This window comes from Notamacropus eugenii, chromosome 3, assembly GCF_028372415.1.
Source record: "Notamacropus eugenii isolate mMacEug1 chromosome 3, mMacEug1.pri_v2, whole genome shotgun sequence".
NCBI lineage: Eukaryota > Metazoa > Chordata > Mammalia > Diprotodontia > Macropodidae > Notamacropus > Notamacropus eugenii.
In genome coordinates this window covers 333675623-333693055 of record NC_092874.1, presented here as the reverse complement: position 1 = coordinate 333693055, position 17433 = coordinate 333675623, and positions in this window count along the sequence as shown.

Genomic DNA, 17433 nt, shown 5'->3' with positions numbered 1-17433 from the left:
CATTTATAATTTTTCTGTTTTGTCATGTTAGCCAATCTGATAGGTGTGATGTGGTACCTCAGAGTTGTTTTGATTTGCATTTCTCTAATCAATAGTGATTTAGAGTATTTTTTCATATGGCTAAAGATAGCTTTTAATTTCTTCCTCTAAAAACTGCCTGTTCATATCTTTTGACCATTCTCCAATTCAATTTGATTCAACAGTTATTAAGCACTTCCTCTGTGCCAGGTCTGGTGCTAGGTTATAGCAATGTTGTTCACTGTCCAACTTGTTATGACTCCATTTGGGGTTTTCTTAGGAAAGATAGTAGAGTAGTTTGCCATTTCCTTCTCCAGGAAATTTTGTAGATGAGGAAAATGAGGCAAACAGGGTTAAGTGACTTGCCCAGAGTCACACAGTTGGTAAGTATCTGAAGCCAAATTTGAACTCAGGTTTTTCTGACTCCAGGTCTAGCAGTCTATCCACTGAGCCACCTATCTTCCAGTTATGGCAGCATAAAGACAAAGAGGGAGCAGTCTCTGTCCTTGAGGAGCTTCCCTTCTTCTGCAGGGATGAATGCACAGACAAGTCAACTACAAGGTGACACTGTCTATGTGACCCTGGACAAGTCACTTGATCCTTCTGAGTGTAAGTTCCCACATCTGTAGAACAGAGATAAATACTACTATTTATTTCACAGAGCTGTTGTGAGGAAAACCCCTCTAAAAAACCTCAAAGCAGTATATAAACAAGAGTTGTGATTATTGTCATTCAAATTATTGTTAATTTGATTTCTTGCCCATCTTAACCCACAATGCCCTCTTCTTTTTCTTTTTTTAGACTTTTCATGTTTGTAATGGGTACCATTTATTTGGTCACTTCATGATGTCCTCCCTTGTTTTGCAACTCTGTTCCCACATTAATCTTGTCTCCTCAGTTACATTGTAGGTAAGGATGGGTCTTATTCTCTGCTATTTTCCAGGGCAATTTTGCACAAGCTAGCAGAATATTAAAGACTTGTTGAGTTGAGTGGTATTGGTTTGAGAACTACTTTGTGGCAAGGCCCCACATGTACAGAGGCTCCATGTGTTTTGAGGATCTGTCCCTCACATGTAGCATGAAGATGTCCTTGGGTGGCACAAAGGGAACAAGAATAGATATCTCCAGCCTCTTCTCCCTCCACCCTTTTCCAAGGAGAACTTTAATTCTTGCCAGGAAGGGAAGTTGTACTCCCCACTCTGCTCTCCCCAGAGAAAGGAGGTACTGGGCTAGAATTTTGTCTATCTGCTCTCCTAAATGTTACTAGTCTAGCCCTGAGAATATGATCAAGTTCAATCTAGTTTCTGACCACTATTTCATTATTGAGGAGAAGCAAGAGTCCTGGTTCTATATCTGAGGCTTGACGCCTTTCTCACCAAATACTAGTTTTATAGTGAACACACATAGCACTTAGCAAAGAAATCCATTTATCCAAACTGGTAGCAAAACAGAAACAGAGAAGGTATACATTGGAGAATATATGCCATCCTATACAGAGTGAAAGAGCTCTCAACCATTGGAAGCCAGATAATTCAGCTAATCAAGAAAGACCCAAGGGGAAACTCCCCAAAGTCTCTAGAAGAGCAAGCTGGGAATAGGGATATGATGAAGGCTAGCTGCTCTTTTTGGGTCTCCCCAGAGTCTTTTCCTTAAGCCACCTGAAGTGGGATTGGCCTCCTCCCCTCTAGAAGCCAGAAGTGCTAGGAGAGCCTTGACTTTTGAAGAGACTCAAAGAAGACTGAAGAGGGGTGAAGGCTGTCTCTTACCAACTCCAACCTACTATCCACTAAAGGCTGGGCATTCATCTCTACCAAGGAAGAGAGGGTCCCATATCAGTAGGCTTTGGGAGTGGCATTACAGCTAGGACCCACCTGAGAGATTCCTTCCATTATATTTGGCCTTGAGAATGGTCATTCACCTACTTTGCCCTGGCAGCTAATAATTCTTCATGAATGAAAAAGAGAAAAAAAAAATGCTGACTTCATTTAATAATTAGCAAGTCAACTTGTGGGGTGGAGAGAGCGCTGACCCTGGAGTCAGGAAGATCTGAGTTCACATCCAGCCTCAGACACTTATTGTCTGTGTTACCCTGGGTAAGTCACTTAATACTGTTTGCTTCAGTTTCCTCATCTGTCAAATGAGCTTCAGAAGGAAACAGTAAACCTCTCCAGGATCTTTGCCAAGAACACCCCAAATGGGGCCACAAAAGGTCAGAAACAACTGAAAACAACTGAACAACACTGAGCTCACTTAAAACATGGTAGGGATGGAACACTAATTCACTGTTGGTGGAGTTGTGAACTGATCCAACCATTCTGGAGAGCAATTTGGAACTATGCCCAAAGGGCTATAAAAATGTGCGTACCTTTTGACCCAGCAATACCACTTCAAGGTCTGTATCCCAAAGAGATTATACAAATGGGAAAAGGATCTACATGTACAAAAATATTGATAGCAGCTCTTTTTGTGGTGGCCAAAAACTGGAAATTGAGGGGATGCCCATCATTTGGGGAATGGCTGAACAAGTTGTGCTATATGAATGTAATGGAATACTGTTGTGCTATAAGAAATGATGAGCGGGCAGACGTCAGAAAAACCTGGAAAGACTCATATGAACTGATGCTGAGTGAAGTGAGCAGAACCAGGGGAACATTGTACACAGTAACAGCCACATTGTTTGATGACTGACTTTGATAGACTTAGCTCTTCTCATCAATACAAGGACCTAAAACAACTCCAGAAGACTCATGATGGAAAATGCCGTTACATCCAGAGAAAGAAACATGGAATCTGAATGCAGATCAAAGCATACTATTAGCTCTCTTTTTTTGTTTTGTTTTATTTTGTTTTTTTCTTTCTCATGGTTCTTCCTGTGCATTCTAATTCTTCTATACAACATGACTAATGTGAAAATATGTTTTATAAGAATATACGTGTTGAGCCTATATTGGATTACATGCCTGTCTTGGGGAAGGGAGAAGGGAGGGAGGAAGAAAAAATGTAAAACTTATGGAAGTGAATGTTGAAAACTAAAAGTAAATAAATTAATTTATAAAAAAAAAAACCCAGCATGGTAGAGATGGTAAAAAAAATTTTTTGGTATAGTCAGATTATTGCGGTTGTGACACCCTTTCCCCCCTCACACACAATATATTCTCCCAGTAGCTACCTCAGGGTCAAAGTTCTCAGCAGATCCATCTAGACTCAAAATAATAACCCAGGAGTCTAGCATACTTTTTCTCTAGGCAGCTAGAGAATGCAGTTCAAAGCAAAGGCATTTAATGAAATAGCATGGTAAGATTTGCAATAGCACATCCCTCTTATAAATGTAGGGCATGCTTTCCCCGCAAATATACATACCATCAATGGGAGGAGTGAGCGAGCATGCACAGAAATCACATATGAGTGACCCACGCTGGGGAAATGTATGTGTATGGGAAACTCAGACCTTCCACAGTGCAGGATGGTATCTTCTGGTGATGTCATCCATCATTTTGTTCTCAGTAGGCCTTCTCCTCAATGAGAGTGGTGTCCCGTGGGTGGGTTGCTCCTTGATGAGTTTGACAGTATCTCTGCCATGCCTGATCCTGGCTGGATAGAGCATTTCAGGCTTGGTAGGGTAGGGTTTAGAGATTAGAACCTGCCAGATAAGGCTGACAGCTCTTTAGTCATAGCTACCACACCTAGCTAACAAAACTAGAGTAGAATGCCCCCAGGATAAAGTTAGGTCTGTCATTTTCCACCCCAAAGTCTGGGCCACACATCAAAGCCTTCTTTAACTTTTGATTAGACACTCTCCCCTATCCCCTCAGGATTTAGCTGCAAAAGAATTTGAGTTGGGACAAAAGGTGACCTAAGGAAGCAAGGCCTGAGTTCTCTATCCACCACTCACATTCCTGTCTTTATTGTGCATATTTGTCAATAGTAAAGTCCAATTGCTTTGGTGCTATATTTCAGTCAGAAAAAAGCCCAAGTTTCTCGAAATGGTAGCTTGTGTTTATCAGCTATGATATTATCAATAAGGAGTTTTGTTTACCTGTCTTGGGAAGGGAAGTCATTGAGCTAAGTCCTATGAAATTAAAAATCCACGTTAACAAGCCCATCACTAGGCAGCTACTATGTGAATGATACAGGGCTAAATTCTGAGAATTCAACAAAAAAAAAAAACAAACTAAAACTAAAAACTAAATGAGACATTTGCAATCTAAAGCCATGCACAGATAATCACTAAGCAAGCCTGGAGGATTTGCATTTGAACATGCCTGTTTATGTAGGAGACTAGATTCCAGATTAGACAAAATGTAGCTATAACACTGCATATCTACATGAGGGATGGAGTTGGTAGCAGCGTTTTTGGGGGGTGAGATAGATATGAGACATGTTTTTGGGGGATGAGACTCTTTGGAAGAGACACCTGGAAAAGAAAAGTTGCAGATATGTAGGGGAAGCAGGTGTCTCAACATGTCTCTTATTTCTAGTTTATCTCCCTGAAGAAATTTGCCACAGGGCAGCTAGGTAGTGAGTGGATAGAGTGCCAGGACTGGGGTCTAGAAGATGTGAGTTGAAATCTGACCACACACACTTACTAGCTGAAGTCACTTAATCCTGTTTTCATCAGTTTCCTCATCTGTTAAAGTTGGAGAAAGAAATGGCAAACCACTCCAGTGTCTTCGCAAGAAAATCCCAAATGGGGTCTCAAAGAGTTGGAGAGGACTGAATAACACTTCCCTAGAGACTTGCTGGAATGGTCCTCCTTGGGTGAGATTGGGCTCTTTCTCTATGTGAGCTGAGAATTTACCTTGCTCTCACCTAAAGAACTCATTCACTCCTATATATTCTTTAGTATATTTTCTACTGGACCTTTCTGATTTCTGATGGCTGTTTGGATAAATAGATTTAATTGCTGCTCACTGTTTGTGGTGCTTTTTTATTTAACCAGGATTTGAAGGAGCTAAGTTGTCAAGAATAAACTAAGGGTTATCCTCCCCCTTAAGAGCAGCCAAGGAAGCTTCTTTCCTTCCAAACTAGATTCATCTTTCTAGAGTCCCAATATAGAGTTCTAATCTGAGGGGGCAGATAGAATTCCAACCCAATCTCCTTCTGAGAGATTAGACCAGGAACAAGCCCCCATCCACAGCCCTTCTCCTGATTCCCTCAAGGCAGAAATCATAATCTCTCTTGGAGAGGAGTAGGTCATATTTCAGAGCCACTGGCAAATTTATGCTTTTAGACAACCTACGTGGACATACATCTTACATACATGTGTCCTCTTACATTTATAATAATAAGTAGGAATAATATGAGTGTGTAAGGGAGATCAGAGAAGCAGAGGAGATTTGATAAGGGAGGAAGATTGGGAAAAGTTTCATGAAGGAGGTGTCACCTGAATTGGCCTTGAAGTAAGAGAAGTCATCAGTCCAAGGGAAAACATGTACATGTTTATGAATGTAGGGGAAGGCAGAGTAGAGACTGGTGAATAGGTAGTAGTCCAGTTTGGCTGGAATGTAGAGTTTGTGATGGAGAATAGCAGGGGTAAAGCTGGAAGAGTAAGTTTGGAATCATACCATAGAAGGCCTTGAATGCTAGCATAAACATGAAGATATTTGAGAGTACGTGTGTGTGTGTGTGTGTGTGTGTGTGTATGTGTGTGTGTGTGTGTGTGTGTGTTAGGACAGGAAAATAGGGCAGGCAGTGCTGTAGTGGTTAGAGGGTTGAGTCTGGGGACAGGAGGACCTGAGTTCAAATTCGGCTTCAGACACTTACTAGCTGTGTAACTCTGAGCAGATCATTTAACCCTGTTTGCGTCAGTTTCCTCATCTGTAAAAATCAATGAGGTTAAGAAAATGGCAAACCATTCCAGCATCTTTGCCAAGGACACCTCAAATAGAATCACAAAGAGTCAGACACAACTGAACAAGATTACTTTGGCACTTGTGTGAAAGTGCAAATGTGCTCTGAGCCATATTGAAAGTCCTCCTAGGGAAGGCTGTATAATTTTGGAATATTCTTTGGTGTTACCTTGGGAAAGACCTATGAGTCCCAGTGCATAGTGTTGTGCCCTAGACAAAGTCCTTAATACCTAATAGGGAATGATAGGTCTTGGAATTCTCTCTGAGCATTAGAAGGTGACATTGAGGGAAGGGATCATTTTTTTCACCTTCTTTTATCTCCAGTGATTAGCCTAGTGCCTGGCACAGATGTGCTTACTAAATGTGTGTTCACTGACTGATTGAATGACTGAGTATCCAAGTACAATTAGAGAGGTCCACAGTCCAAAAGTATAATCTGAGCACTTGTGGGGAAAACTGAGGTCTTTGAATACTCTTGGGCCTTTCTCACAAAAGTGTGTTGGAGTTCTCCCTGAGTCTTATTGAAAAAATTGGAGGCTCTGATATTCTCTGACTTGGACTATGGAAAGTAGGCGCTATGGAACATCCCTTTGAACTCTTCTAGGAAAAAGTGTGGCTCTAGAATGCCCTGAGAACTCTAGTAGGAATACTTTAATTTAATTTTTATGTTCAATTCCAAATTCTCTTCCTCCCCTCCATCCCTCTTCCATCCATTGTGAAGGTGAGAAATATGATACAAGTAGGAATATTTTGGACATTGGGATATTTTCAGCACTATTCTAGGAGAGGTTGTTGTCTTTGAATTCTTTCTGACCCCTATTTATAATGAATTTTGTCCTGAATCTCGCTGGGAAAGTAGGTATCCCTGGTAATCTGCTTTCTGCCAGAAATATCTGTGGCCATCAAATGCATTCCAATTCAAACAAACAAGCATTAAGTAATGTTCCAGGCACTAGTAAAGGTAGCTAGGTGGTACAGTTGATAGAGTGCTGGATCTGGAATCAGGACAACCTGAGTTCAAATTCATCCTCAGACACGTACTAGCTGTGTGACCGTGGGCAAGTCACTTAACCCTGTTTGCCTCAGTTTCCTCATCTGGAAAAAAATGAGCTGGAGAAGGAAATGGTGAACCACTCCAATATCTTTTGCCAAGAACACACCAAATGAGTCACAAAGAATCAAAAATGACTAAACAATAACAATTACCTCACAGGGTTGTTGTGAGGATCAAACGAGATAATATTTATAAAATGCTTAGCATGGTGCCTGGCACATAGTAGGGGCTTAATAAATTCTTATTCCTTTTCCCTTCTCGGCTCCAGGAACTCAAAGACAAAAATCAAATAGTTTCTACTTGGAGAGAGGTAAATGAAGACACATATACAGATAAATCAACATAAGATGTTATAAAACAAATATATATGTATATATGATAAAGCTATATACAAAGTGATTACAGGATGAGGGGATCACTAAATGCTAAGAAAATCAGGAAAAGTTTCTCATAGTAGAAAGTGCCACTTAAGATGGGCCTTGAAGGGAGCTAGGAGTTATAAGAGACAGGTATGAAGAGAAAAAAACACTCTAAGCATGGAGATAGGTTGTACAAAGACATGGAGGAGGGAGATCCAATGCATATAAAAGACACAAGTAGCCTGAAAATGCCTATGTTCTTAGTACCCTGTTGAATTACCATTCCTGGGTAAAAGCATGGCCCTAGAATGGCCTCTGATTGCTACTGGAAAAATGGAATGGAATCAGGTTCCTCAACCCTGGAATAAATCATTACGAGCCCACAGGGACCATGAAATGCACAGTGAGGCTTAATGGACAAAGTAGATGCCCTGAAATACTCTATGAATTGTAAATCAGAAGGCTGTGGTTTTTGTGTATTCTGCAGACCTCACAGAGGAAGGCTGTGATGATGTAGCTCCATCAGACTATTAGTGGGAAAGGTTATGGACCCAAAAAACCTTTTGGTATTAGAAGAGAAGGCTGAGGTGTTTGGATGTTCTTCAAGCCCTATTGGCAAAGGCTTAGAATTGAGGCATGAGAAATGAGTATTTTATGCCTCTTGTTGCAGCAACACTGGAGTCCAGGTCCTAGTTTTGAAGAAAAGAAATTCATATAACCATTTGTTGAAAATTCAGTTCTGGGGGAAACCAAGTCATCAAGGATGGTGTTGCATCCCATCTGGTACCTTAATTGGAAGAATTTAGATTGAGTGGTTTGGAACTGATCTCTAGGATAGATGGAACTATAGGAAGTTCTGAACTTTTGAAAATATAACCTCCTCATCTCTCAATATTCTCATCTTTAAAATTGTTATAATACTTGTACTGCCTATTTCATAGAGTTGGTGGGAGACTCCCTGCTTGGGAAGGCTGTGGTTAAATTATGCCATTGCAACATGCTTCAACCTCCCAGCAGCCTCGCCAAACACCGATTTATGGTATTGAACAGGAAGGATCAGAAACTAGGAATTCTGCATTCATGCTGATGGTTGGGATGTTCTACCCTGCAGAGAAATCAGTCTGTCAATAAACATTTATTAAGCTTCTACTATATGCCAGGCACTGCATTAAGCATCAAACACACAAAAATGGGTAAAAGACAGTTCCCGACCTCAAAGGAGATTGCAATGTAATGGAGCAAACGATAAACAAAGGAATATGTACAAAATGCCGTGTACAGGATAAATAGGCAATAATTAAAAGAGAAAAGGCATTTGAATTAAGAGGGGTTGTGAAAGGTTTCCGGTAGAATGTAGCATTTAAGTTAGGACTTAAAGGAAGCCAAATTGAATCAGAGGAGGAAGAGCATTTTAGGCACTGAGGACAGCCAGAGGAAATGATGGGACCTGAGACATGGAAGGTGTCTTATTCTTAGCATAGCCAGGATGACTGTGTCGCTGGATTTGAGGACGAGGTGGGGGGAGTAAAGTGAGGAAGACTGGAAAGGTGAGAGAGGGCTAGGTTATGAAAGACTTTGAAAGACAAGTAGTATTTTGTATTTGATCCCAGAGGCACAAGGGAGTCACAGGAGTTTGTTTAGTTTGGGGAATTACATGGTTGGATCTGGGTTTTAGGCAAATCACTTTGGTGGCTGAATGGAGGATGGATTTGGAATGGGAAGGTAGGCAGATCTACCAGCAGACTACTGCAGTGATCCAGGTATGAAGAAGGGCTAGTGCTGCTCAGCAGAGGTCCCTGGGGCTGGTGTAGAGAATAACCTCTTGGTCTCCTCCTCTCCTCCTCCATCCCATCTCTCTTGAAGGGGTTGAGGAAAACCTAAAGGCCCCTAGTGCCAAGCAACCTGCCAGCTTGGAAATACTGAGATTAACTCTTGAGGGTTTTAGTCTTGAGGGCTAAATGTCCCAACTTCATTTTTCTGCAAAGTTAAAAAAGAAACTTCCAACCTTAAAAAATACAAATTGAAATCAAATTCATAAACTGCTTCAGGACCTCAAGGAATCTGTGGTTTGCAAAACCAGGAGAATGTTCTCCCAGAGGGCTGAATTTAGCTCAAGTATCCACAATCTCATATCCATTCTCTCTCCCAAAAACATAAACCCCGGATTCACTTCCTAACTGAATATGTAAATACTTATTCCTTCCCCTTCCCCTTCCAGTACTGGACTCCAGGGAATCAAAAACCAGAACAAAATTGTCCGTGCTCTCAAAGAACTTACATTCTCCTAGGGCAGGGATGGGGAAGGAGAAGGGGATAATATTCTCGGTATTCTAAAAAGAATATTATTTATCCAACAAACTGTTGTTAAAAGATACAAAAACTAGTAAATAAAAAAGTTTAAGTAGCAAAGAAATCATTAGGAATTAGCAATGGAAATAAAGCAAGAGGGAGAAATCAAGAGCAGAAAAAATACTGTGTAGTTCCTGGTTCCTCCAGTTTCTACTTTCCTCTGCAGCCCTTAAGTCAGAAAGACTCCCCGCTAAAAGCTGGCAGGACTACAACCCTAGGGAAACACCAAGCTCTCTGGTTTTAAGAGTGAAAGCTTCTCTTCTCTTCTCTCTCTCTCTCTCTCTCTCTCTCTCTCTCTCTCTCTCTCTCTCTCTCTCTCTCTCTCTCTCTCTCTCTCCCTTTCTTCTTCTTCTCCCCTGTCTTTCCCTCTCTCTTTCTCCTCCTCCCTCCCTCTCTCTGTCTCTCTTTCCCTTCCTTTCTCAGTCTCTGTCTCTCCCTCTCTGTCTCTCTGTCCCTCTTTCTCTGTCATCTCTCTCTCTCTCTCTCTCTCTCTCTCTCTCTCTCTCTCTCTCTCTCTCTCTTTCTCTGTGGCCATACCAGCTCTCTGGGCTAGGAGGTATGAATTAATTTGAATTTTTTCCAGTCAGAATCAACTCTAAGCCCTTATTCTAAGAACTCTGCTTCTTCCCTGAATTGGCTAGATTTTAATGACACGTGACTTTGAGATAATAAAGTCAGCCCCCTTACATCCCCCCAGAAACAGACCAAACATGATCAACTGTATAGAATGCTTTAATCTTGGCATATGAACAATGAAAACAATATATAGAGTGTCCCAAGAGTCACAGTGCTGCATTTTAAAACTTTCATCCCTTCAAGCTTCCCCAAGACTTTAGGGACACCCTGTAGAATGCAATATACAACACTTACTAAAATATCTACTATATGACTGCACATCTTTAGCCCTGGAACCTAGGAGTTCTTTAAAAAAAGGGTACAGTTAAGTTTTCTTAGTCTTATAGGGCTCCTGCGAGCAAAAGGCAAAGTATAGGCAATAAATAGTCGGTCAGTCAACATTTAAGTGCCAGTGACGTACCAGGTATGGCGCTAAGCCTTGGGGATACCGAGAAAGGCAAAAGACAGTCCCTACCCTTGAGAAGCTCACAGTCTAATGGGAGAAATAACTGGTAAACAACTATGTGTAAATGGGGTACTTACAGGATAAATTAGAGATAATAATAGTGATAATCACAGGCAGCTAGGTAGCATCATAGACAGAGTACTGTGCTTGGAGTCAAGAAGAGTCAACTTCTTGAGTTCAAATCTGGCCTTACATACTTACTAGCTGTGTGTCCCTGAGGAAGTCATTTAAGTCAGATTGCCTCAGTTTCCTCATCTGTAAAATAAACTAGAGAAGGAAATGGCAAGTCAATCCACTGTGTTTGCCAATAAGAGCCCAGGTGGGGTCATGAAGAGTCAGGCATGACTGAAACTATTAGAAAAATAACAACACAAGATTGTAAGGCCAATCCCAAACCCACAGCAGCCACTATGAATATGCATGTGGGTAAATTAACAAAATATAAACTCTTCCTCAAAGATGAAACCAAAGCATTTATTCAGATACTAGAAAGCCACATCCATCATAGTAACAAAGAAATCTATACACATCATCAATGCAGGAAGCCCGGCCATCCCCAAGCCTTTCCTCCCTCCCACAAGCTCCCCTAGGCAAAACCTCTCCCTCTCTCACTCACACTAGCTGCTCTGCTCAGCTCTACTTGCTCTCTCAGCTCCACCTCACTCTTTGTTCCTGCTCCACCCTTTCAGCGAGCTCCTCCCACCATCAGCTCTACGTGACTGGAGCTGTGTGCCTCCAGCTCAAAGCAGGTCACATGGGCCTCTTAAGGGGCGGGGAAGAGCTTCAAATTCACTTACCGTTACAAAGGTACAGAAGTAGGGGTGAGTAAGGTAAAAGGTGGAAGTATTGAATACATTTCTGGTCACTGTTGAGTGTCCAGAACCAGATTAAAATGTAATTGAGAAATCTTTAACAAAATAAATAAAAACACAATAGAACCTTGATAATGTTGATATGAGGTTTTCTAATTCAAGATGCAGCCAACAGAGATCCTTATGTAATATTCAGTGTGCCCCATTCCTTTTTGAGTTTGACACCATTGCTGGTGTCAAGAAGGCTGGAAAGGTGGAGTTGGGACAGGTTATAAAGGACTTTAAATTGAAACTAAGTGGAGGATTTTATATTTGATTCTGAAGGTAATAGGGAACCACGGGAGTTTATTGAATAAGGGAAGTGACATGGTCAGACTTGTTTTAGGAAGATCAGTTTGACAGCTAAGTAGAAGACTGACTGATGTGAGGAGAGACTTTAGGCTGGGATGGGGAAGACCGAGGAATGCTGGGGTGGGAACAACCAGCAGCCAATTGAAATAGTCCAGAGGTGAGAGGATAAGGGATTGCACCAGGGTAGTGGAAGTGTCAGATGAGAGAAGGGGATTCATAGGAGGGTAGTTCCCAAAGTAGAATTGACAGGCATTGACAGTGGATGGGATATGAAGGGTATGGTTCCCAACTGATGTTTGACTCACACCAACCAGTAGTGCCAGTCATTAGGTGAAGATTCATGAACTCTGGACCCAAGAATTGCCTCTTTTTCTTCCTCTCAGCACAGGGCATGAACTCAGAAGTGAGCTGGAGTACTTGTGTTTCATGTGTAAACACTGACTTCCAATGTGTTAAGGTGTGGCAGTTTAATCACTTGTGGAGCAAGCAGAGTGACTTCAAATCCTGTTGGATGTTTCCCACTGGACTGGACATCCTCTAGACATCTCAAAATTAGCATGTCTAAAACACGATTGGATTGAATCTTTCCCCCAAAGCACCTCCCTCTTTTCTAACTTCATTATTTCTGTAGAAGGTGCCACCATCCTTCCAGGTTTCCAGATTTATATCTTTGATTCTTCCTTCTTCCTCATTCCTCTTGTCTAATCAATTATTCAGTCTTGTGGACTCCATAATGTTTTTTGGACATTGTCACCTCTTCTCCACTCAGGCTACCATCCTATCCAAGTGCTTATTGCCTTTTGACTATTGCAGAGGGGCTCCTAATTGGTCTTCTTGTCTCAAGTCTTTCCCCTCTCCAGTTCATTTTCCATATAGCTGCCAAAGTAATATAGACTCAGTTAGATGGTAGAATGGATAAAGTGCCCTTTGATTCTGAGATCTGGGAAGTTTTCTTTCTAGATTTCTTAAAAAAAAGATATTTATTTAGATTCCTTTTTTTTTTTTTTTGTTATGGCATTCAGATAGTCCAAGGATTCTTAAATTTTTTTCTCTTAGATCTGTTTCCTGGTCAGGTTTTTTTTAATACTATACTTCCTATTCTATTTTTTTCAGTCTCTCTACTTTACTTCAATATTTCTTATGGTTTCAGGAAGACCTTGGCTTCTCTTTGGTCCATTTGAATTTTCAGGGAGTTTGTTGCTTGGGAAAGGTTTTGTACCTCTTGTGCCAAACTATAATTCCTTTTCCAATTCTTTATTCTATAGTTCTCATTTATTTTCTGTGTTTTCCTTCTATCACTCGACTTCATCTATAAAAACATTTTAAACTATTCTAAAAATTCTTGCTTCATTTCTTCCAGAATTTCTAGTTGGGATTAAAGAAAGCCAAGGAGATCAGTAGTCAAAGCAGAGGAAGGAGGAAGAACATTCCAGGCATGGAGAACACCCAAGTAAAGAGTATAGGAGATGGGTGATGTCATTAGACACTTAGGTTTACAACCTAAGGAGTATCATGGAAGTCAAAGATGGAAGAGAATATCCAGAATGTCCTGAAATGTCAAAGCTTCAGAGAAGTCAAAGAGAACTAGGACAGCCATTAGCAGTGAATGTATTGTTGGTAAGCTTAGAGAGAAGAGTTGTTCCTTTTTAAAGCTTCTAAACTTAACAAACATCAAATAAGGTAATTATTTCCACATACAAAGCAGAATGGAAAAAGCAGTTTTGCATATATAAATTAATGTAATATAATACAATACAATACAATATAGTGTAATATAGTATAGTATAATATATGATATGATAGATGATGTACATTATTTTCAAAGCTGTGCTACTTATCAGTGTTTCTTGCTTACCTTCCTCCTGTTCTCTTCTGCATGTTTTTTTTAAATGCTTCAATCACCCTCTTTTTAAAAAAAAATCAGGCATAATTCCATTTATTCTTTATTCTATTAGTGATTTGGAACATTTTTCCCCCAAATGTCTCTTGATAGCTTGGATTTTCTTCCTTTGAGACTATCTATTTGGGGTAACTAGCTGGTACAGTGACTAGAACACTCACCCTAGAGTTAGAAGTTCCAATACAGCCTCAGACACTTACTAGTTATGTGACTTAACCCTGATTGCATCTGAGAGAGAGGGAGAGAGAGAGAGAAAGAGAGAGAGAACTATCTGTTCAAATTATTTATCCGTAGTTCACATAGCTTTCAATCAGTTCCTTATATATCTTGGATATCAGACCTTTTATTAGAGACACTTATTGCAAAGATTTTTCTCAATTAACTATTTCCCTTCTAATTTTAACTGTATTCACAACAGAGAAGTTTCAATCAAGTGATAGATGAGGGAGCCAGGTTGAAAAGATTGAAAGTGAGTGGGAGGTGAAGTAGAGGCAATGAATAAAAATTCTTCTTTGGAGTCTGGTAGAAAAAAAGAGGAGAGAGGTAGTACAATATCCTCAGGAGATGGCAGGGCCAAGTGAGGGTTGTTGTTTTTAAGGATGTGAGGGACTTGAACATGTCTGTAGACCGTGGGGTAAGAGCCAATAGATAGATATTGAGGATGAGAGAGTGTTGTAGGGTCTGTTAAACTATGAATGCCATAATTCATTTTGTAGTGGTTGACTTGGGATTTCCAGGGCATTTCTTATTACGTGTATAAGGGCAGGTTTGCTTCTTAGAATTTTGTAACTGAAAGTATTATCTTCTCTCTGATGAACATAAGTGAATCAATATTGATTGATGTTTAATATACATATTTATTCATAACTATATTAAGCTTCCTCCATTTTGTTATGAAATCTGATCTACATTTCATATATAAAGCATCCCAATGGGAAAAAAAATCCCATAAACCCTCTTCTGGTCCAAAAAAAGGCCTTTGGTTCTCACTTGAAAAAAACATCAGAAGCTATCCTCTTAGCATTTCTCTAGAATATCTTAGGAAAAATCCTAAGTACATCAATTAACTAGTATCTTGCAAGGGGCACTTGTTTCTTTCTTCTGATTTTACTCCTGAAACAAAATTTAAAAGGTCTCCCATATCTGTCCAATTATAATATTATAAATGCATCCATCTGGACACAAATGATCTAATAGCACCTGACATCATAAATAAAACCCTCCACAACTCCCAGCTTAGATAATCTTGAGTAAATTGGGAAACATTTCTATCTCATATTCTCCTTCCACTCAGCTAATTATTGGGCCCAAAGATCCTGAAGTTTGGATTAGGAAGTGGATATAGTGGATAATACCTTGCTCCCCACAAATCAATCACCATCCTAGAACCCCTGAAAAGAATGAGACATTCTCTAACACACACTAAATCTGGGGGTTTTGCTGTGCCAAAAAAGGAAAGCTGAGAAGCCACTTACAGAGTTGCCATACCACCAAGACACGTGGATATTGCCACCATCACTCCACTCCAATTGAAACAGATTTGGAGGCTCTAAGCATCCCATTCTCACTTCCAAATGGCTATAGCAAATATCCTTTAATAAATTTCTTTTGACCAAGTAAAACTTGTGTATGGGTTTCTTTCATTTTCCCTTCCCTAATGTAAATGCTGAGTTATCCCACAGTCAGATATTTGGAGAGGTGTTTGTTGCCAAATGTCATGGTGCAGTGGATAGAGTGCTGGGCCTACAGTCAGGGAGACTCATTTTCTGGAGTTCAGTCCAGCCTGAGATACTTATTAGCTGTGTGAACTTGGGTAAGGCATTTAACACTATTTGCCTCCGTTTCCTCATCTGTCAAATAAGTTGAAGAAAGAAATGGCAAACCACTCCAGTATCTTTGCCAAGCAAACCCCAAATATGGTTGGGAAGAGTAGGACACAACTAAAATGACTTAAGAACAAAAATTCAGAGAACACTCACTTCAGTTCCTACCAGGAGTGATCCTCCTAATTTAGAGAGGGGAAGGAAATAATTGATTGAACAAATTCCTGGAATAGCTAGATGGCACAGTGGAGAAAGCACTGGCCCTTCACTCAGGAGGACCTGAGTTCAAACATGGCTTCAGACACTTACTAGCAGTGTGACCTTGGGCAAGCCATTTAACCTTGATTACCTCAAAGCAGAAAAGCACAATGGACTTTTTCTTTAAGGGAAGCTAGGTGGCCTTGGAGTCTAGAGGACCTGAATTCAGAGCTGGTCTCAGACATTTACTAGCTGTGGGATCCTGGGCAAGTCACTTAACCCCAATAGCCTCCAAAAAGTTAAAAGAAAAAGGAGAAAGAAAAGACAAGAAGGCATGAGGTTTTTGCTTTTGTTTTTTTACATAGGTAATGGGATTTGGGCTTGACAAGGAAGGCTTCATCTTTCTAAAACAGGAATAAAGATTAGTGAATGGGAGTAGATCTACAGAGATTATGAGGCACACAGCAAGAGTAGAGGGAGAAAGAACGCAGCAGATAGCCTCTACTTTCTCAGTAAAAAGGAGGCAAGATCATTTGATTTGGCATTCTTAGGTAAAGACTTTGAATGCTCAAGAGGAGACAAAAGCTACTGAGGGGAAGGAAATAGAGAATTTTTCAAGGACGTGTAAGTTTTTTGTTACAGTAGTGAGGGTCCAGTTGAAGTGAACTTTCATAAGTTTGTAGAGGATCTAGTCAGCGTGGTGGTGTGACTTCCTCTAGCTATGTTTAGCAGAAAACAAAAATGATGGTAGATTAAGAATTGGCCGGTGTGAATATTCATAGGACAAAGCAACAAGATATTCAGTTGTGGAGAATTTGTCACCTATTGAATTATAACATTGAGGAAAGGAAAGTGAGACTAAATCAAGGGTGATGGCAAGGAAGGTAAGAAGAGATAAAGGGGCTAGAGATCAGAGGATAAAGAGCACTGAATTGTCCTAGAAGGAGTAAGGCGGATGGAAAGGTGGAAGAAGAGGAAATGGTGATTGTAAAGTGTAGTTTCACAATTATGGAAATGGCACCCTTAAGGGCAAGGATGAGATATAGGGCGTACACCCTGAGAGACTTACAGGAGCAAATCTGTAGGTCATAGGAATTTAGGAGATTAAAAGGACATCATATTTGAAGGATATTTGAAAGGACATCAACATGTAGTATAAGAATAGGAGTTGAGTTGGAGAGAACAGGTATGGAACTCTTTGAGATGGGGAGAAGGGTGACCCAGAGACTGCTAAATTATAACAAGAAGGGAATGAACTGAGTGATGCAGATGGATAGAGTGAGGATGGACCTCAAAGGAGGAGGGGTTTATAAGTTATATACTGGGCAGAGGGAGGGTCCAGAAGTTATAGTGAGGAGTACATAATATTCCAACTTCCCTCGTTGGTCCAGTGTATCAGATAACACCAGAGAATGAGCAACCAGTGTTGCAGACGGTAGCCAGTGATTCATCGTTTTCCAGAACAAATCAGGTTTCTTTGAGCACAAGAAGATGGAAAGTATGTAGGGAAAAAAATGAGATAGAGAATTAAAGGAAGTTTGCTAACAATTGAGCAGGGTTTCCATAACACACAATAGAAAAAGAGGTCAAAAGGGAAAATGGACTAGTAAGTGGTTCAGTTGAGCTGGACCGGCATGAG